Source organism: Anabrus simplex, chromosome 1, assembly GCF_040414725.1.
Source record: "Anabrus simplex isolate iqAnaSimp1 chromosome 1, ASM4041472v1, whole genome shotgun sequence".
Taxonomy (NCBI): domain Eukaryota; kingdom Metazoa; phylum Arthropoda; class Insecta; order Orthoptera; family Tettigoniidae; genus Anabrus; species Anabrus simplex.
In genome coordinates this window covers 1,374,902,584-1,374,924,937 of record NC_090265.1, presented here as the reverse complement: position 1 = coordinate 1,374,924,937, position 22,354 = coordinate 1,374,902,584, and the positions used below count along the sequence as shown (strand labels likewise).

The 22,354-nt window shown below is 41.8% G+C and overlaps 1 non-coding gene across 1 annotated transcript; it reads left to right on the top strand.

Moving 5' to 3' along the window:
• The first annotated feature begins 22,079 nt into the window (after positions 1 to 22,079).
• TRNAT-CGU (transfer RNA threonine (anticodon CGU)) lies at positions 22,080 to 22,151 on the top strand. The gene has a single exon. It is a non-coding gene; the product is annotated as a tRNA-Thr (tRNA).
• The last annotated feature ends 203 nt before the right edge of the window (positions 22,152 to 22,354 follow it).

Sequence of the window (22,354 nt, the reverse complement as noted above, 5' to 3'; positions counted from 1 at the left end):
AGGAGTGCGATGTGGTGTAACGTTAGCTGGTTCTAGTTCCATTGATGGAAAAAAAATTCATCATCAGAATGTGGGCGAGTGATGATGTACAAGCTATTGAGTACCTAAAGCCTGGGTTCAATCTCAAACTTCTCCGCAGTGTTCAGATGGCGTGAGAGCATATAAGGTTGTTGATAGTGCTTCTCCGTCGGATGGAGACGTAAAGTCTTGAACAGACCGCTTGGTGTTATTGACAGGAGTAGGCTATGTGCCGACACTGGTTTCACTCTCTCTCTACCTCATCATCACCATCATAATGTCCGGCTCCATGGCTAAATGGTTAGCGTGCTGGCCTTTGGCTACAGGGGTCCCGGGTTCGATTCCCGGCAGGGTCGGGAATTTTAACCATAATTGGTTAATTCCTCTGGCACGGGGACTGGGTGTATGTGTCGACGCGCAGGTCGCCTACGGGTGTCAAATCAAAAGACCTGCACCTGGCGAGCCGAACTTGTCCTCGGACACTCCCGGCACTAAAAGCCATATACCATTTCATTTCATTACCATCATAATCACCACACACCCAGACCCACGGGTCGTCCATGGGCGTCATATAGAAAGATCTACACCAGACCTCTCCGGAGGCCACAATCAATCAATCAATCAATCAATTGCTATCATCCTCTTATCACTGCCTGGGAGCACGTTTACCTTAAAGGATGCTAAGGACGCAGGTGATCATTTATAGTAGAGGCTACATCTTATTCTAATGACAAAGGGAATCCAACACTTGAAAATATATGGTTGGAGGTTTGCCTTTACAGTAGACGCACAACCCATCTTGAAATTTGAATTTCATTATTAAAGTAGTCTTTATTTAGCTGCTACCGTGACCTAAGGTGAAGTACTAGCTCTTTAACCAGGTTCGATTCCCAAGGTTTCAAACCCTGTTACTAAGGTTAACGCAGTGTTCACTCAAACGAGAACACAAATGGGTTAGAGTTCTGCAGTCAGCTGTAATTCAATCCAAGCGATTTTCGGGTTGATAACCATCATTCATAAAAATCTCAACAGTTCCCCTCCTAGCGCCGAATTAATTACGCACATACACGTTGACTTCAGTGAAGTAGTCGATTAATCGTTTTCCAGGCAGTTGGTTCGATCCTGGGTTAGGTGGTTGGCACTTGAGTGTATTCAAACGTGACAACTCCGTGTCATCAGCTTCCCATAAGTTAAGGAATTCCTACGGGACAAACTTCGGTCAATCGACGTTTCTTAACCTTCAGCTTGTGAGGTCATATTTCTGGGACATGGAAACAACTCCATTCAATAGTACTACAGTTGAAAAAAATTAGATAAAAATAGATGGTTCAGTACCAAGGTTTTTAAGATTACAGCAAAGCAAAGCAAAGTCACCCCCGTACAGGCCATGAAGGCCCTTGGAGGAGTGGAAGGTAAAGGCTTCCACCATTGTTAACCTCGGCACGTGATAGGGTAGAGTGGTTGACTGTACGCCCGGTCGCCTTTGCCCCCAGGAATTAAACTGGTACTCATTTTTGGTGAAGGCTGAGTGAACCTCAGGGCCATATGCACCTCCGGAAGTGGAAATCTCGTTTCTTAAATTTTACGACCTTGAGGGGGATTCGAACCCACGTCCTTCCGGGCGAACCGAGCACGCCTTTAACGCCTCGGCCAGGCATCCCCTTTAAGATTACAACAGGTCCAATTAAAATAAATATACACATTTTTTCCAAAGATTTTAATAATAATAATAATAATAATAATAATAATGTTATTTGCTTTACGTCCCACTAACTAGTTTTTAAGGTCTTCGGAGACGCCGAGGTGCCGGAACTTAGTCCCGCAGGAGTTCTTTTACGTGCCAGTAAATCTACCGACACGGGGCTGCCGTATTTGAGCACCTTCAAATACCACCGGACTGAGCCAGGATCGAACCTTCCAAGTTGGGGTTAGAAGGCCAGCGCCTTAACCGTCTGAGCTCCAAAGATTTTACCATGCTTATTCCTTGCATAAAAATATCCACATCGGCAGTATCTTTTCCCGGTATGTACCTTATTTATTAATTCTATTATTCGGTTCATGTTCTAGAATTGAGAGGTGGTGGTGGTGGTGATTATAAGACCTGGGATTTTAGGCGAAAACCTATTTTGTTCCTGAAGGGACAACTTAAAATCAAGTTTATTTACATATTTCATGTATTTATAAGATTAAAAATGGTGGTCCTATAGTGCCTAAAATGCCTAAATTGATATTAGAACCTATATTTGTCTATATTTCTATAAGTCCTATTTTTGTCACTAAATTGATTAAAATGTATTCTGATAAACTAAACTATTCGTCCATTCATTTTAAGTATCTTGAACAGTATATACTTGAAATATTTTTCAAATAAAAGATTAAAATCAGGAAGCTGTAAACCATATTCTCCGGAAGTCGTTAAGAACCTCCCGCATTGCACGTTCCTAGTCTGCGTCACGGGTGTCCATTGACCTGCTGAAAACAATAAGGTGTCAGCTTCCAAGTCGTCTTTAATTAAAAGGTTACAGGAGATTCCCCACTTATCACCGGATCGTAAAATTATATCCCGTGATGTTTTTAGCAAAGAGGTGAGTGAAATTTCTTTTATACTTCCCCTAAAGTGTTATTATCAATATAAAAATGGCATTTTAAAACATATTTTTTCACATTTGAGAGTCTTCAGGCGCCTAAAAGAGAACGTTCAACACCTATAAATTCGAGGTAGTGATTGTTGTTTTAAGACGAAGCACAAATGGGCAACTACCCTCCATCCACCCTCCCTCAACATTAACCAGAGAAAAATGAAGCAGTCCAGTCTTTCAAAGAATGAAGGTATCGGCAAACAAAAGGGAATGGCCCTGAAGGGTGTAAAAATGTTCTTTAGGCCTCACAAACCCAATACCGTCAGGGTCGGAAGAGAACAAGAGTTCACCAAGGGAGGTCGGATAGGAAAAATAATGGCGTATGGCTTTTAGTGCCGGGAGTGTCCGAAAGACAATTTCGGCTCGCCAGGTGCTGGTCTTTTGAACTGACACCCGTAGGCGACCTGCGCATCGTGATGAGGATGAAATGATGATAAAGACGACACGTACAGCCAGCTCCAGTGCCAGCGAAGTTAACCAATTATGGTTAAAATTCCCGACCCTGCCGGGAATCGAACCCGGGACCCCAGTGACCAAAGGCCAGCACGCTAACCATTTAGTTATGAAGCCGGACGTCGGGTAGGAAATATTTAAAGCTAGGGGACTGGCACAAGTGAAAGCACTACCAGACTCAGCTAGGTGTCCCGTGGTCGCCAAACCACTTCATCAACAAGTAATCTTCCGAAAATCCTCATTTGTCGGCTGAACACTAGCAGATTATTTTCCAATAAAGATATACCGAGAGTAGTCAAGCTCTTTAAGTTTTTCTATCGTGAAATTATCAACGTCTCACCCCAATGTGGCTGTGGGTTCGTCACGATTCAAAAAGCCTAAAGAGCCGGAATACTGTGTTATTCGCAATCGATGAAATTAAATTATGGTTTCCTTCTGGGAGTTTAAATTACAATATGTAAAGGTTTCTAAAATATAGGCCCTATATATAAGAACCTAAAATATGACAAATTTAGACTTGAAGCAATTTCAAACTGAGTCATCGGTATATTGTGAGATACGGTCACATAGACCATCGATAGATTACTCTTACTGACAGTCATATGAGTCAAACGATTATCTAACAAAGATTATTTGAGTTTTTCGTTCCATTTGTAAGCTACATGGAACATAAATATGTATGCTCATTGTACTGTAAATGTAAAGTACGAATTGGGAGGTTCAGTCTGAGGTACAGATCGGAAACGTTGTAACTCGTTTTCTTTTCAACAGATAAGCCTACAACAGTTCTAAGTTGTGCCGAGATCCTCTAGTTACGAGCGAGGACAAAATAAATGTGCAGGAACTAACGGCAGAAAGGGATGTACATCAGCTTGATAATATCCTTGCAGTCTCACAGGTTGAGGGTTAAATCTTAAAATGTATAACAATGGAAGGGACGTTAAGATATAACTTGATGTATTATTATTACATTCAAACAGTTGAATGCAGATACCACGGTCCCACACTAAGTTGGAAAATGAAGCGGTAACAATTCATTATTTCAATAAGTGGTATCAACTGAGTCGTTGAAGAGGATCCGTCTTTGGCTGATATCTGAATAAGTTCTTATTTAAACTTGTATTACTATGGTAAAAAGGTAATTGAAATGGAGTATGGCTTTTAGTGCCGAGAGTGTCCGAGGACAAATTCGGCTCGCCAGATGCACCTCTTTTGATTTGCCTACCCTAGGTGACCTGCGCACCGTGATGAGGATGGAATGATGATAAAGACGACACATACACCCATCCCCCGTGCCAGCGAAGTCAACCAATTATGGTTAAAATTCCCGACCCTGCCGGGAATCGAACTCGGGACCCCAGTGACCAAAGGCCAGCACGCTAACCATTTAGTTATGAAGCCGGACGTCGGGTAGGAAATATTTAAAGCTAGGGGACTGGCACAAGTGAAAGCACTACCAGACTCAGCTAGGTGTCCCGTGGTCGCCAAACCACTTCATCAACAAGTAATCTTCCGAAAATCCTCATTTGTCGGCTGAACACTAGCAGATTATTTTCCAATAAAGATATACCGAGAGTAGTCAAGCTCTTTAAGTTTTTCTATCGTGAAATTATCAACGTCTCACCCCAATGTGGCTGTGGGTTCGTCACGATTCAAAAAGCCTAAAGAGCCGGAATACTGTGTTATTCGCAATCGATGAAATTAAATTATGGTTTCCTTCTGGGAGTTTAAATTACAATATGTAAAGGTTTCTAAAATATAGGCCCTATATATAAGAACCTAAAATATGACAAATTTAGACTTGAAGCAATTTCAAACTGAGTCATCGGTATATTGTGAGATACGGTCACATAGACCATCGATAGATTACTCTTACTGACAGTCATATGAGTCAAACGATTATCTAACAAAGATTATTTGAGTTTTTCGTTCCATTTGTAAGCTACATGGAACATAAATATGTATGCTCATTGTACTGTAAATGTAAAGTACGAATTGGGAGGTTCAGTCTGAGGTACAGATCGGAAACGTTGTAACTCGTTTTCTTTTCAACAGATAAGCCTACAACAGTTCTAAGTTGTGCCGAGATCCTCTAGTTACGAGCGAGGACAAAATAAATGTGCAGGAACTAACGGCAGAAAGGGATGTACATCAGCTTGATAATATCCTTGCAGTCTCACAGGTTGAGGGTTAAATCTTAAAATGTATAACAATGGAAGGGACGTTAAGATATAACTTGATGTATTATTATTACATTCAAACAGTTGAATGCAGATACCACGGTCCCACACTAAGTTGGAAAATGAAGCGGTAACAATTCATTATTTCAATAAGTGGTATCAACTGAGTCGTTGAAGAGGATCCGTCTTTGGCTGTTAACTGAATAAGTTCTTATTTAAACTTGTATTACTATGGTAAAAAGGTAATTGAAATGGAGTATGGCTTTTAGTGCCGAGAGTGTCCGAGGACAAATTCGGCTCGCCAGATGCACCTCTTTTGATTTGCCTACCCTAGGTGACCTGCGCACCGTGATGAGGATGGAATGATGATAAAGACGACACATACACCCATCCCCCGTGCCAGCGAAGTCAACCAATTATGGTTAAAATTTCCGACCCTGCTGGGAATCAAACTCGGGAACCCTGTGATCAAAGGACAGCACACTAACAATTTAGCTACGGAGCCGGACACTACCATGGTGATGTTGCTCAATAAACAAGTTACGATATAATTAGCAACATGAAGACTACTTGTCATATTCATAAACACCCGTTAATTTTACATACAGTATTATCAATCGCAGGCTAAATCATAAAAATATTATTGTTCCTTTTCATCTTACTTATTCATTAAAGTGGAGATGCGATGAAAACCTTTAACTAGCAAATACTTGGACTAAATTTAATATAAACTGTACACTATAATAAATAAATTATACCGGGCGAGTTGGCCGTGCGCGTTGAGGCGCGCGGCTGTGAGCTTGCATCCGGGAGATAGTAGGTTCGAATCCCACTATCGGCAGCCCTGAAGATGGTTTTCCGTGGTTTCCCATTTTCACACCAGGCAAATGCTGGGGCTGTACCTTAATTAAGGCCACGGCCGCTTCCTTCCAACTCCTAGGCCTTTCCTATCCCATCGTCGCCATAAGACCTATCTGTGTCGGTGCGACGTAAAGCCCCTAGCAAAAAAAAAGAAAAAAATTATAATTCTCACTGACTAAAAAAATGCCAAAATTATCGCATACTCTGCCAAATGTTCTGAAGGAACTTTGTTTACAAATGATTGAAAATCATATTAATATTATGGTTATGGAAAATCAAAACAAAATTATAGTTTTATCATTAATAATATTTCGGTCTAGTGGTGTATTTGATTCCAAATAAGTAAATTAATTCATTAATGAATAAATTAATTATTACAGATTATATTTTTGACTAGTATGGATAGCAAAATATATTACTGGGTACCCCTCTGTTCATTGCCTTTGTTGTTTTCCGAAACAATGGCTGTATGATCACCGTTGTTAACCGAACTAAACGATTTGAAAATAGTCATCTTTATCAATCTTCTTCAGTCCGCAAAGAGAAATGCGAAATTTATGGAGAATGTGAAAATTACTTAAATAAAAATTCTCACATGCATGGATAAGCAAATTTTTAAGTTCACAGCATTCCAAAAGAATTGCTTCAGACCGTGCGGTTAGAGGCGCGCAGCTGTGTGCTCGCATCCGGGAGATAGTGGGTTCGAATCCCACAATCGGCAGCCCTGAAGATGGTTTTTCGTGGTTTCCCATTTTCACACCAGGCAAATGCTGGGGCTGTACCTTAATTAAGGCCACGGCAGCTTTCTTCCCACTCCTAGCCCTTCCCTGCCCCATCGTCGCCGTACCTATCTGTGTCGGTGCGATGTAAAGCAAATAGCAAAAAGGACTGCTTCAGGTGCTGTTCGTAAGGTTGTTAGGACATGTCATTGTTAATTTATGAAAATATATTGACTGAAGGCAGTTAGTTTCCACTCATAGGCTTCAATATAACAACAATACAGTCAAAGTTTAATGCGTAATATGTAAATAATAAAGTGAATTTTAGTACAATATAACTGATCAGCAAGTTGTGTAGAACTGTACCACTAGAATGGAGCAGCCTTACTTGAATGCTTTCATTTGGAGTACGCTTTCACTCCATACAGGAAGACACGACTACAGTGGCGAGGAGACATGTTACGATAGTGGGAGACGACAATCTGTCCAAGCAAATATACTTAACGAAACCCTTTGACAAACGACCAAGACTTAGACCCAGGTCTGCATGGCATGATCAAGTGCTACAAGAAGACATAAAGCCACAAGCGACAAGGAAGAGGGCGTCAGTTTGAGAATCACGAAGCGAAGATTGCTGTACAATTCTCGCGGCCCACTGGACCTGATGCGACTATTAGCGGCTTTGTTCCTTAAAAATGGCAAACACTTTCACTTTCAAAAATAATTGTACTTTATCATCAAAACATAAATGCATGCTCTCAGAAACTTTTTCAAGTAAGAAACGTTGTAAATTAGCATTATTTGTATTCAAAATGTTTGGTCATCATCATCATCATCTGTTTACCCTCCAGGGTAGGCTTTTTCCCTCGGACACAGCGAGGGATCCCACCTCTACCGCCTCAAGGGCAGTGTCCTGGAGCTTCAGACTCTTGGTCGGGGATACAACTAGGGAGAAAGACCAGTACCTCGCCCAGGCGGCCTCACCTGCTATGCTGAACAGGGGCCTTGTGGAGGGATGGGAAGATTGGAAGGGATAGGCAAGGAAGAGGGAAGGAAGCGGCCGTGGCCTTATGTTAGGTACCATCCCGGTATTCGCCTGGAGGAGAAGTGGGAAACCACGGAAAACCTCTTCCAGGATGGCTGAGGTGGGAATCGAACCCACCTCTACTCAGTTGACCTCCCGAGGCTGAGTGGACCCCGTTCCAGCCCTCGTACCACTTTTTAAATTTCGTGGCAGAGCCGGGAATCGAACCCGGGCCACCGGGGGTGGCAGCTAATCACGCTAACCACTACACCACAGAGGCGGACAAAATGTTTGGTACCGTCTATAAAAGACATTCAGAATGGCCTCAATCATTATTATTAACTATCACATACGGTACATACAGTATATCAACTGGATACAATTGTAGTTTCCCCTACATACTGTAGGTCTAATAACTACTATAGTCCGATGTGTAATATCCAAATATTAATTTTAAATTAATTATTTATTGTTTTATACAGTGACTAATCAGTAAGCTGTGTATGATTGCATCTCCAGAATGGAGTAGCATCACATATATTAATTTTTAATATGCTATTCTATGATTCTGAAAGAAGGACTCGCTTAACGACGATCAAAATACGAAGTAGTTTAGGTCGAAGGAGAAATGTCAATTAAAAAAAGACCAAAGCTGGTGAGACTGAAATGTAAACAAACTGAGGCGGTACCGATGAAAACCAACGCACGCAGAAACCTACTGATAACATTTAAAAAAGTACATTAGTTTCTGGCACATGCTTACTGAAAAAAGCCATGGCGCAACAACCCCAAAGAGCCTTGGCCTACCAAGCGACCGCTGCTCAGCCCGAAGGCCAGCGGATTACAAGGTATCGTGTGGTCAGCACGATGAATCCTCTCGGCCGTTATTCTTGGCTTTCTAGACTGGGATATTCTTACTGCCATGCAGCATATCTGGATACAAGATTCTGAAAAAATGAAGAACGATTGAGAGTGGTGATCTTATGAAATGTTGCGCAGAGATGAGGTACCAAAACTATGAAGAAGTGAAGAGCGGTTAGAGGAATAGTTGCAAAGCATTTAAGAAGTAATGATCACTTAAATTATGAGTGGCAGTGGGAACAACAAGCAGGAACGAATGACAAGAATAAATTTTTAAAAGTAGTGGGTAACCTAATAAATAATCAAACATTTTATTAAAATAGAGTAATGTGTGCTTTTTATCGTTACAAAAAGGGACGACTGATTTATTATAAGGCTATTAGCGGCTTTGTTCCTTAAAAATGGCAAACACTTTCACTTTCATAAATAATTGCACTTTGTCATCAAGACATAAATGCATGCTCTCGGAAACTTTTTCAAGGAAGAAACGTTCTCAATTAGCTTTATTTGTATTCAAAATGTTTGGTACCACCTAAAAAATAATTTTTTTTGCTAGTTGTTTTACGTCGCACCGACACAGATAGGTCTTACGGCGATGATGGGACAGGAAAGGACTAGGACTGGGAAGGAAGCGGCCGTGGCCTTAATTAAGGTACAGCCCCAGCACTTGCCTGGTGTGAAAATGGGAAACCACGGAAAACCATTTTCAGGGCTGCCGACAGTGGGGTTCGAACCTACTATCTCCCGAATACTGGATACTGGCCGCACTTAAGCGACTGCAGCTATCGAGCTCGGTTAAAATAAATTCAGAATCAGAAAAGAGAAGTTGCAGTTGATTCGTGTTAGCTTCCAGTCTCTCACAAAATAAATCGAAATAAATGTTTGAAAATATATTGTAGATTTTCTTATCATACATTGCACACAATACCGTACATAAATACATAACCCCTTCCCCTCTTACGTGTTCGTCATGAACGAGCACGTTATTTAGAAAGTGATGCTCAGTCAAACTATATGAGATGCCGGGTAATAAAAATCAGAAAGGTATGACTACAGAAATTCTGTGAAAAACCGGTACAGTTGTAACCTAAAACTAATCAAACATTTTGTAAAAAGTCGATTTAAGCAGTTTTCTATCGTTCCAAAAAAGGAACGAATAATAAAATGGGCTATGAATGGCCTTGTCCCTTAAGAACAACAATCACTTCCACCATCTTTCACTGCCAAACATACATTTACTTAGCAAAAGATAACTTCATATCCCCCCCCCCCCAAAAAAAAACATGTTCAAAGAATAAGCGTTCTGAGGCAACTTTATTTTGTTCCAAAAAGTTCGTTTCCGGTCTATAAAAGATATTTGTAAACATTAAATGAAAAGTGCAGTCGATTCGTTTAACTTCCAGTGTTTCATAAAAAAAAATCTATTGCTGAACGAAAATGGAAAACAAAATATGAAAATATCTAGTAGACTTTCTTACAGTACATGCTTAACATAATTCTATTGTATACAACGCATAAATAAATACTCCCCTCCTCCTCTGCACGTACTATCACGTGTTTTGCGGTAATTAGATCAACACAATAGATACCTGCCAGCCCTGATGAGTTCTAGGAACACGAGCACAGAAACAACTCACTCTTGAAGCAAACAGTTTGACAAAGAGTAGCACAAACGTAAGAAGGCATTGTGTTGCTCTTTCTTCATCTTTGGAGTGGGGGGGGGGGGGGGGTAGGGGAGTCGGGAGACAGTAGAAGGGCTGGAGTGTCAAACGCTCCGACAGGATGGAGGTACACGATAGGCTCTGCATATACAACATGTCTGAAAACACTCCATAAAAAATCTCCACAGATCCCAACCCCTCCTTCTCCCCCCTCCCGTTCTTAAAGAAGACATCACCCTTTCTTAAGACCTTCATACCGAAAAAGCCCAAGTGGTACATTAAAGTTCCTAGCACGTCGTACTTAGCATTAGTAGCTATTATGACTACAGATCAGTTTTTTCTTGCTCTCTTACCTACAGCTTCCATTGTTATATTCCTCTGATGTGCCCCTCGAGATGGCTTGATATTTTCTTTCTGTCGCACGTGACAATGAAAGGAGTTGGACGTGCAAGTTTTTCGTTGTTTTACAACCGCGCCTGCTGCCTGTAGCTCCTCATTTTCATTCATCAACCGTATATTCTTCTTTAGTCTACAATCCGCTCAAACATCAAGTCGACATAGCGGAGCAATAAAACATCAGCATTCTTCGTCAACGGGTTGCCCATTAAGACATAAAAGCTCTCCGCGACATTCCTTCAATAATAACACTATAAACTCTTGTATAAATATAGCTATAATATTATTTTACTTTTAAAAGACGTGTATAATCACATGGTGATTTGTTCGACTGGGCGGCACGATTACAATGGACATAAGTTGCCGCTGAATGGTTCGTGGTTTCTGCCGAAGCTGATTCGTACGAAAGAAAAGTCGCGGTAAGACTGGTGCGGGTCGTGCGACGAGACCACTCCCTACAGTCTGCCTAGAGTTACTGAACGACGGTCGGACAAAGCTCAGCAGGCTAAACTTGTAGGAGGAAGAAGAAGTGGGAGGGGAAGAAGGGAAGGTGGGGAGACCGCTCCAGATTTGAGTTTTCTTCATCAACTCATCAGCATGCCAAACGTAATGCTACGTTACGCTACGTCTTCTTGTCACCAGGCCAGACTCGCCCATACTCTTAAGAGCAAATATACGGAACCGAAACCTATTAACGATTCTCTACAGACAAAATTATATTTAACATTCTGTTGTTGTGTCTATTGTGCATCAGTCTGTCAAAGTCAACTCCTAATTGGTTCAGCGGACAGTTGGCAAACAATTAAGGCCGAGAATGGTTTCCAGATATCAAGCAAGCACGTCCAAACTCCAAAGATGAAACTTACGAACAGGTGTTGAAAACGGCAAAGCTACTCTTCTAAACATTGAAGAATTTTCTCATAGTCAAACTGCCAGCCAGTCCTGATGTGGAATTAATTATAAATCGATGTATGAAATCAAAGAACTGATCAGTTCCATACACATTTAATCAAAGCTCTCACTTCTTATTATTCTACCGCTTTTCCCACATCTGTGGGGTCGCGGGTGCAAAATGTGTGGATTTGCCCATATTTTACTGCCGGATGTCTCAATACTTCGGATGAAATTCATAACCTTGGCAGAACATTCAGCCAATGAGTCAGACAATCAAAGCACTTACTATTTTTTTAAAACATTAAACAGACAGGCACCATTTGTGTTTATCAACTTTGGACTTGAGTATTACTTGACTGTTGAAAATTAATTCGTTTTTCACACAGTTTTGATTTTCATTTATTGTTAGCTTAGACCTAAATGTCGTATGTCTAACACGATGGAATTCTGGTATTTGAAAGTGATAAATCTTAAGGATTGTCCGTCTCCTTGGCTGAATTGCCAACATTCAGAGGATTCAAGGTTCGATTTCTGGCTAGGTCAGGGATTTTAATCGCGTCTAATAATAATAATAATAATAATAATAATAATAATAATAATAATAATTTCGTGTGGCTATTTCTAGCCGAATGCAGCCCTTGTTAAGGCAGACCTTCCGATGAGGGTGGGCGGCATCTACCATGTGTAGGTAATTGCGTGTTATTGTGGTGGAGGATAGTGTTATGTGTGGTGTGTAAGTTGCAGGGATGTTGGGGACAGCACAAACACCCAGCCCCCGGGCCATTGGAATTAACCAATTAAGGTTAAAATCCCCGACCCGGCCGGGAATCGAACCCGGGACCCTCTGAACCGATTAATTTCCCTGATGGTAGTGGTGGGGGTAGTGATCGTTATTTTAACAGGAAGTAGAGCTGGGTAACCATCCTCAGTTAACACAAATCAGAAGAAAAATGTAAGAGATCCGACACTTCGAAGAATGAAGCTATCTGTAAAAGTAAGGGAATGGTGACGAGGAGCGTGAAAACGAAAGACTCACTAGGCCTTGCAAAACTAACACTGTCTGAGTGGGATTAGAACAAGACTTAACTCGAGGAATCGCATGTATGTTCATCCCAACACTCTCCTCTTCACACACGCACACCTTGCCATGTTAATTCCCAATCACCACAGAAACACACAAAAGTGAATTCATCCCTCCACATAGGATTAGCGTCAGGAAGGGCATCTGGCCGTAAAACTGGGTCAAGTCGACACGTGCTACATATTTTGCACCCGTGACTCCACCAGGATGTGGTAAAAGTGTTAGAAGAAGAAATTAAATCTAAGGAAGAACCGCATATTGGTCGGTTGTTTATATCCACGCAAATATATCCGAAACAATAACAACAACATATGATCTAAAATAAAACTATTATTATTTATTAATGATTAAAGTGCCTCTAATGTAAAAATAAAGGAAATTATTCGATTTGATATACACTGACTGACAGAGCAAATGCAACACCAAGAAGGAGTGGTCAGAACTTTATGCCAATTGCAGGGTAGACTGACGTCACTGAGGTATGCTCATGATGTGAAATGCGCCGCTGTGCTGCGCACGAAGCGAACGATAAATGGGACACGGCGTTGGCGAATGGCCCACTTCGTACCGTGATTTCTTAGCCGACAATCATTGTAGAACGTGTTGTCGTGTGCCCCAGGACACGTGTATAGCTAAGAATGCCAGGCCGCCGTCAACGGAGGCATTTCCAGCAGACAGACGACTTTACGAGGGGTATGGTGATCGGGCTGAGAAGGGCAGGTTGGTCGCTTCGTCAAATCGCAGCCGATACCCATAGGGATGTGTCCACGGTGCAGCGTCTGTGGCGAACACGGTTGGCGCAGGGACATGTGGCACGTGCGAGGGGTCCAGGCGCAGCCCGAGTGACGTCAGCACGCGAGGATCGGCGCATCTGCCGCCAAGCGGTGGCAGCCCCGCACGCCACGTCAACCGCCATTCTTCAGCATGTGCAAGACACCCTGGCTGTTCCAATATCGACCAGAACAATTTCCCGTCGATTGGTTGAAGGAGGCCTGCACTCCCGGCGTCCGCTCAGAAGACTACCATTGACTCCACAGCATAGACGTGCACGCCTGGCATGGTGCCGGGCTAGAGCGACTTGGATGAGGGAATGGCGGAACGTCGTGTTCTCCGATGAGTTACGCTTCTGTTCTGTCAGTGATAGTCACCGCAGACGAGTGTGGCGTCGGCGTGGAGAAAGGTCAAATCCGGCAGTAACTGGAGCGCCCTACCGCTAGACAACGCGGCATCATGGCATCATGGTTTGGGGCGCTATTGCGTATGATTCCACGTCACCTCTAGTGCGTATTCAAGGCACGTTAAATGCCCACCGCTACGTGCAGCATGTGCTGCGGCCGGTGGCACTCCCGTACCTTCAGGGGCTGCCCAATGCCCACACACTGCTCGCATCTCCCAACAGGCTCTACGAGGTGTACAGATGCTTCCGTGACCAGCGTACTCTCCGGATCTCTCACCAATCGAACACGTGTGGGATCTCATTGGACGCCGTTTGCAAACTCTGCCCCAGCCTCGTACGGACGACCAACTGTGGCAAATGGTTGACAGAGAATGGAGAACCATCCCTCAGGACACCATCCGCACTCTTATTGACTCTTTACCTCGACGTGTTTCTGCGTGCATCGCCGCTCGCGGTGGTCCTACATCCTACTGAGTCGATGCCGTGCGCATTGTGTAACCTGCATATCGGTTTGAAATAAACATCAATTATTCGTCCGTGCTGTCTCTGTTTTTTCCCCAACTTTCATCCCTTTCGAACCACTCCTTCTTGGTGTTGCATTTGCTCTGTCAGTCAGTGTATCTGGAAACTGTCAACATTACTATTATGTATATCGTTGAAATAACCGAAGACAACTCAGTGTGCCTTATTAATAAAGGAAATATTTGGAGGCTACTACTTGTAAGCATACTTCAGACCAGTGTTTCTCAACCGGGGGATATCGCATCCCTGGGAGTACTACGTCTATGGCATTGTTAATTATGTAAGTAGCCTATATAAGATTGGTCAGTGCCAAAAACTCATTCGAAAGTTATTTTGTATTCCCAGTTTACTGTATGATAAAGTGATAACGTACAACATTTGTGCGCCACTTTCTAACTATCGTATATTAATATATAACACGAACACAGACTCGTATTTCCCATTCAATTGATTAATTTCTCATAATCAAACTAACATTTTCATAATATAATAACTTTATTACTTTCACATGACATACGTTCGTATTCATTGCACTGATCCCTGCTTGACTAAATAAAATAACATAAATATGTTAATGATTGTATAATGGTAATTTTAATAATGGCTGTTACACCATAAAATTACCTTATATATTTCAGAAATATTGGATGCCTAATAGGATATACTCTTACTTAAGAGAAAGGACTGAGAAACACTTCCTTCCATAAGCTGTGCATAGAAACTTTCATACATAAAGTGAAAGAGTTTCATACAAAATAATAATTTAACTAAAGTGTTACTTCAACTTATAGATAAGCGCAAAATTCATTGCTATATTTCTAGAAAATAGATGTCAGAGAATTAGAGTAGGCGAAGCTATCTCACCCTGCAATAATTAAGAGGGGAATTTGTACTTTTCTTATAAATGACATGAGTAAAGAAGTGGAATCGGAGATAAGGCTTTTTGCGGATTATGTTATTCTGTATAGAGTAGTTACAAAATTGTGAGCAACTGCAAAGTGACCTCGATAATGTGAGATGGATAGCTGGCAATGGTATGATGATAAACGGGGTTAATGGTCAGGTTATGAGTTTCACAAATAGGAAAAGTCCTTTCAGTTTTAATTAATGCGTTGATGGGGTGAAAGTTCCTTCTGGGATCAGTATAGGTACTCAGAAGTTCCTTACTCGGTTACTATTTTTGAAACATATAAAACTGCATTTATTAAAATGGAAATTATGAAACATCTGCATTTAAAATGGAAAATATGAAAATTAATATTCATTAAATAAAATACACAATCGTCGAACCTTGTACTCACACTTACTTGTTACCTGCTTACTTACACATACGTTATTTGATGGGCGCCAGCTACCACTCAGTGCAGCAATAATAGAATGACAATTTTGACTATCTCTAGGGTGTGGGGTAATAAGCTTACTTTCGACAACACACCATATAAGTTCTGGGAAAAGGAGATTGGCGTTCGGTTTGCCCATTTAATTTGCGGTTAGCTAATTCTGTCATTGAAATAATACTATGAATTCATTTGATAGAACAAAATATATTCTTTAAATTGTATATAAAAAATAGTAAGTCTTGCTGAGATAAAACAGATGTGAAGATGAAATTATGACATTGCAACTGAAAGAAACTAGGCATGAATTTGAATTCTTCTTGACCGGACATTTAACAGTTTATACGAAATATATCCCTCACTGGTTCACATGACTGTACCTTCAACACTTTGAGTGTAATTACGACGTATTCCTTAGATCGGGTGTTTACTGTAGATGTCTCACGCCTAATTTGGTGATGTATCCATGTGACTGCTTCTTCTCCATATCATATGACTTCTGGGTAAGTCTGCACTGTATGACCTCATTGCAGGTCTATCCTTCTATGACTTCGTGGTAAGCCTTCCCGTCCGTATCTTCAACTAAGAAACCGACCAACTGTAGCCTCACTCTCTCAATGACCAAAGACTAATGGCTCACTGAGTCTTCTCCATCTCGTTCACGCTCGTCGACTCTCGTTGACTGACCGACTTAGGCCTCTGCTTCCAATTGAATGACTGACGCTACAATATGCAGCCACCTTTTATAGACGTTAGGTCGACGCACCTACGTAATCTCCAGAAATAACAATAATCTACTCCCACCTCGCGACAGATATTACATTCAGTGGTGAAATAGCCCGGAGGCTCCCTAGGTAAATCTAAGTCCGTGAGCGCATCGCTAAATGCTCACGATGACGTAGCCATGACGTAGCAATGACTTAGCAGAAACGCCAGCAGTATTGCACAATGTAGCAATGTCATATCCACATCTGACATACAGCAACTCTTTATTGTACACGTCTTTAGTGTTAATCTACACGCACGTATATATGCATACCGTTAACTACAATCACGCAAGCGACAAGCATTGCATAATCGAATTGAATAATAATAATAATAATAATAATAATAATAATAATAATAATAATAATAATAATAATAATACAATAATAGTAATCTCACAGATAAAATAATAATAATTCGGAAATAATAATAATAATAATAATAATCATCATCATCATCATAATCATAATAATCCAGATATCACCTTGTAACGGGATTTGAACCGTTACAGTACCTAGGTGTTAATATAAGGAAAGATCCTCATTGGGGTAATCACATAAATGGGATTGTAAATAAAGAGTACAGATCTCTTCACATGATCATGAGGGTGTTTAGGGGTTGTAGTAAGGATGTAAAGGAGAGGGCATGTAAGTCTCTGGTAAGACCCCAAATAGAGTATAGTTCTAGTGTATGGGACCGTCACCAGGATTACTTGATTCAAGCACTGGAAGAAATTTGTCCTCTTGAATTCCGACTTATCTTCATATTGTGATCTTTCCTAATTATAAAGACACCACTCAAACTTATTCGTCTGCTAATGTCATTCCCCGCCATCTCTCCACTGACAGTTCGGAACATACCACTTAGTCGAGCAGCTCGCCTCCTTTCTCCCAAGTCTTCCCGGTCCAAACTTTGCAACACTTCGCAACGCTACTCGTTTGTTGGAAATCACCCAGAACAAATCGAACTGCATCATACTCGTAAAAGGCACTCTTATCATCCTTCCCGACAATATCTAAAATATCATCCGCCATCATGCTTTCATTACGCCTGGGTAGAGACATGCAGGAAGACAGAAAGCAGCTGTAAACGTTGAACACAAGGCACAGAACTATGGTAAGAATATTGTAAAGCGTTGATTCGTATCTACTGTCGTCTTCATATCGCATTGTGTAGCTCCGTAGCTAAATGGTTAGCATGCTAGTCTTTGCGCAACAGGTCCCCGGTTCTAACCCCGGCCGTGTCAGCGATTTTAACCTTCGTTAGTTTTAATTTCTCTGGCTTTAGGACTGGGTCTTTGTACCATCTTCAGTATTAGATTCTCAGGGTACAGGTCGCCCATGGGTGCAAACTCGAAAGACTTGCACTAGGCTTCTCCGAAGGCCATACGCCATTACATTATTATTCACAGGGCATTGCCAGATGATACCACTCGTGCTGAACAACGGAACTACAGTGTCAGATTAAACTTAGGACTGAGAGAGAGTGTGACATCTGAAACCCGAGTTTTCTCGAGCGTGGGATGGAAAAGGTGAATTTGCTCACATCAGTCTCCGACCCCATGATGTGTGTATCATTAAATAGAGAATCATACGCCAAGCGTAACAGTACCATTACGATATACTTGTGACAACTTGGGATTAGGACAGAAGTTACATGGTGTGCGAAACTTGACAATTACCAAGTATTGCTCCGGCTATATGATAAGCCATCCCTATCGCTAGGTGACTAGCCAGTTAAGTTTGTTCGCAATAACACGATACCCGTAAAGATAAAATCAGTTAATCGGTTCTTATTCATGTAATTATTTAGTCCGCTTCCGTGGTGTAGTGGTTATTGTGATTAGCTTGAACCCTTAAACTTACCGTTCCATCGTTATTCGACCGCCTCGGCTGCTTCAGTAGAGCAATATCGAACTCCTAGATCTTGGGGTAGTAGCAGTTTTTAAAATTCACTTCATCGACCAAACGATAGGGTTCAGAAGAGAGCCTAACTACTTTAAATGAGGAGCAAAAATGTGTTTATTAAAATATTATTTCAAATTAAATCACGATAAAAATATATTAAATTAGCCAGGAAAATCACTTGATAATTTTACAATATTTTAATGCAGTCACAATGCATAACGTGAGTGACATCTTTTTTTAAATTATTGTTTAACATTATAATTAAAAGAATGAAAACGTATTATAAAATTCGTGGACAGCAAAAAGCAGAAAACGAGAATAAAACCTGAAAATCGGGAACCATTGATCCATTATTCATTTTATTTATTCAAACGATAACTGAGCTAATCCACATGATCCGTGGAAAATCTGAATTTCAACAAGTAGAATTCCAGATTTACATTTAATTAAGGTTATCCACCAGTCTACTATCTTATCGGATATTGGAACAGCCCCCGAATGGACCCCTAATCGAACCAAATCGACTATCAGTTGCTTTGGATAGGTTGCGAAATATTACTAGAAAACATGGTGTTCATTATAAGTTAACAGCAATTATCACAATCAAAAATAAAATTCCACCATTTATTGTCATTTCGTGACACCATTAAGTTACAGAAGAATCCCGCGCTGAAACATGCATCACCCCAAACAGATGTTCAGAAGGAACCAACAACAACTTGATCCAAGGGGATCTTACGTTACGTCGTCCTGAAGGAACAAAACTGCGAAATGCAGGAAAACATTCATTCATTACGCATTTAGAAGAAATACCGAAAACTGAAGATAAAGAAAAGCCATATCACTTAAAATGTTCTTACTAAACTTTTAGGTCATAAAACGATTATGTCGTTAAGTTTGTTAACATACAAGTCCACACTATAACACAAATAAAAGTAAATCTTTCCAATATTCTATAACTACGACTACCATTACAAATCTGTCTACCTACACTTGTCCCATTAAACTAAACTACAAGTGATCGGTAGATCAACGTCTCACCTAATATAAAGTGAATAATGAAAAATGAAAATAAAATATATATTAACAGCTGACAAATCGAAACCGCGCTCGTAGTGTAAATCCTGCATAAATCAACTAAATGTCAACACACGGCGTTATTATAAGATACCGGACATCCGAACAATAAATCTGAAAGTAAAGAAAAGGTAATTAGAAAACGAAAGTTCGTCGAACTTGAACACGCGCGGCTAAGCAGTAATGATCAGTCTCCATTAGCTCGGTTTCCACATGGGACAACCCTCACATTCATGCTACTACTGATGCAGAGCTACTATGGAAGCACCTTCTGGCTAGTAAGAATGATGTCGAAACATGGCCTGAATAGTAGTCTACCTGCTAATACCCCTCACATTCCTATTCACTACTGCAAACACTAACAGCGTTCAAGTCGATTCGCAAAAATGACTAACCTATGACTTGACTATATATAGACGACGCCCTAATCATATCGTTGAACCTACGTTACAGTGTCTACTCATCCTTAAATTATAAAATACACGCAGGATCCTAAATCTATCGTTGAGCCAACGTTATGGCATCTCATCATCATCACTATCATCTGTTTACCTTCCAGGGTCGGCTTTTCCCTGGGACACAGCGAGGGATCCCACCTCTACCGCCTCAAGGGCAGTGTCCTGGAGCTTCAGACTCTTGGTCGGGGATACAACTGGGGAGAATGACCAGTACCTTGCCCAGGCGGCCTCACCTGCTATGCTGAACAGGGGCCTTGTGGAGAGATGGGAAGATTGGAAGGAAGAGGGAAGGAAGCGGCCGTGGCCTTATGTTAGGTACCATCCCGGCATTCGCCTGGAGGAGAAGTGGGAAACCAGGGAAAACCACTTCCAGGATAGCTGAGGTGGGAATCGAACCCACCTCTACTCAGTTGACCTCCCGAGGCTGAGTGGACCCCGTTCCAGCCCTCATACCACTTTTCAAATTTCGTGGCAGAGCCGGGAATCGAACCCGGGCCTCCGGGGGTGGCAGCTAATCATGCTAACCACTACACCACAGAAGCGAACGTTATGGCATCTACACATTATTTATACTGTCAGGCGAAATCCAAACTTACAAACACAATCGCGGATATTTAAACTAATCCTCGTTGAAACTCTAACACAATGACATGAAATTCGCCACAGAATGAACTCGAAGTCCGCCTCTGTGGTGTAGTGGTTAGCGTGATTAGCTGCCATCCCCGGAGGCCCGGGTTCGATTCCCGGCTCTGCCACAAAATTTGAAAAGTGCACGAGGGCTGGAACGGGGTGCACTCAGCCTCGGGAGGACAACTGAGTAGAGGTAGGTTCGATTCCCACCTCAGCCATTCTGGAAGTAGTTTTCCGTGGTTTCCCACTTCTCCTCCAGGCGAATGCCGGGATGGTACCTAACTTAAGGCCACGGCCGCTTCCTTCCCTCTTCATTGCCTCATAGCAGGCGAGGCCGCCTGGGCGAGGTACTGGTCATACTCCCCAGTTGTATCCCCCGACCAAGAGTCTGAAGCTCCAGGACACTGCCCTTGAGGCGGTAGAGGTGGGATCCCTCGCTAAGTCCGAGGGAAAAACCGAACCTGGAGGGTAAACAGATGATGATGATGATGATGATGATGATGAACTCGAACCTGGAAATACAACTGTCCATATCTTACAATAAAGCGTGAAATAGAAATTAAACAACATGTTCGAATAGTTTAATCTATTCCTCATTACATGCAGTGAAGTTCAACTCTCGTTTGATTTTAAGTAATATCACTGAAAACAGTAATCACTACCACCACGATAACCACGGCATAACTCAAGTGTGAGGCTCCAAATGGCTTATCATCTCAACGTTCCAAACATGTATCACCGTGAACTGTCCAGTGAAGTAACTTTTCATTAATCTACTCAAGCTAAACTATCATTCTAATAAAATCCAATTTTCACATCCGCAAAGTGTCAGCGATAATTTCGTCTCATAAAAATACAGAATAGAATTCAATTTATCCGCCTGGGTAGTGTAGTGGTTAGTGTGATTAGCTGCCACCCCCGGAGGCCCGGGTTCGATTCCCGGCTCTGCCACGAAATTTGAAAAGTGGCACGAAGGCTGGAACAGGGTCCACTCAGCCTCGGGAGGACAACTGAGTAGAGGTAGGTTCAATTCCCACCTCAGCCATTCTGGAAGTAGTTTTCCGTGGTTTCCCACTTCTCTAACTTAAGGCCACGACCGCTTCCTTCCCTCTTCCTTGTCTATCCCTTCCATCCCCCCGCAAGGGTCCCGATTCAGCATAGCAGGTGAGGCCGCCGATTCGGAGTCTGAAGCTCCAGGACACTGCCCTTGAGGCGGTAGAGGTAGGACTCTCGCTGAGTCCGAGGGAAAACCGACCCTGGAGGGTAAACAGATTGAGGAGAAGAAGAAGAATTCAATTTACAGTAACAAAGTATTACCTGGACCGTGTGTCAGAATGTATTATCACGAGGTCGGCTATCACAAAAATGCACTTTGCTGATACAAAATTGAATCGTCACTTGGACGCACTACCGCAGCGTGCCTTTTTAGCTCAGTGGCAGAGCACTGGTCTCGTAAACCAGGGGTCGTGAGTTCAAATCTCACAAGAGGCAGAAATTTTGCGTATAATCATCACATGGCCTCAGCTACCGTGTGCAGACATTATAATTTGATGCCACCTGGCTGTCTGTTCGTCTATTTCTTTTGAAATGAGTATTGCAGTCAATGGTCAATTAAGTACGTATGTTCGTCAATGTTCTTTCTTTCTTCCTCACCTGCTATACTGAACAGGGGCATGGTGGGGGATGGGATGATT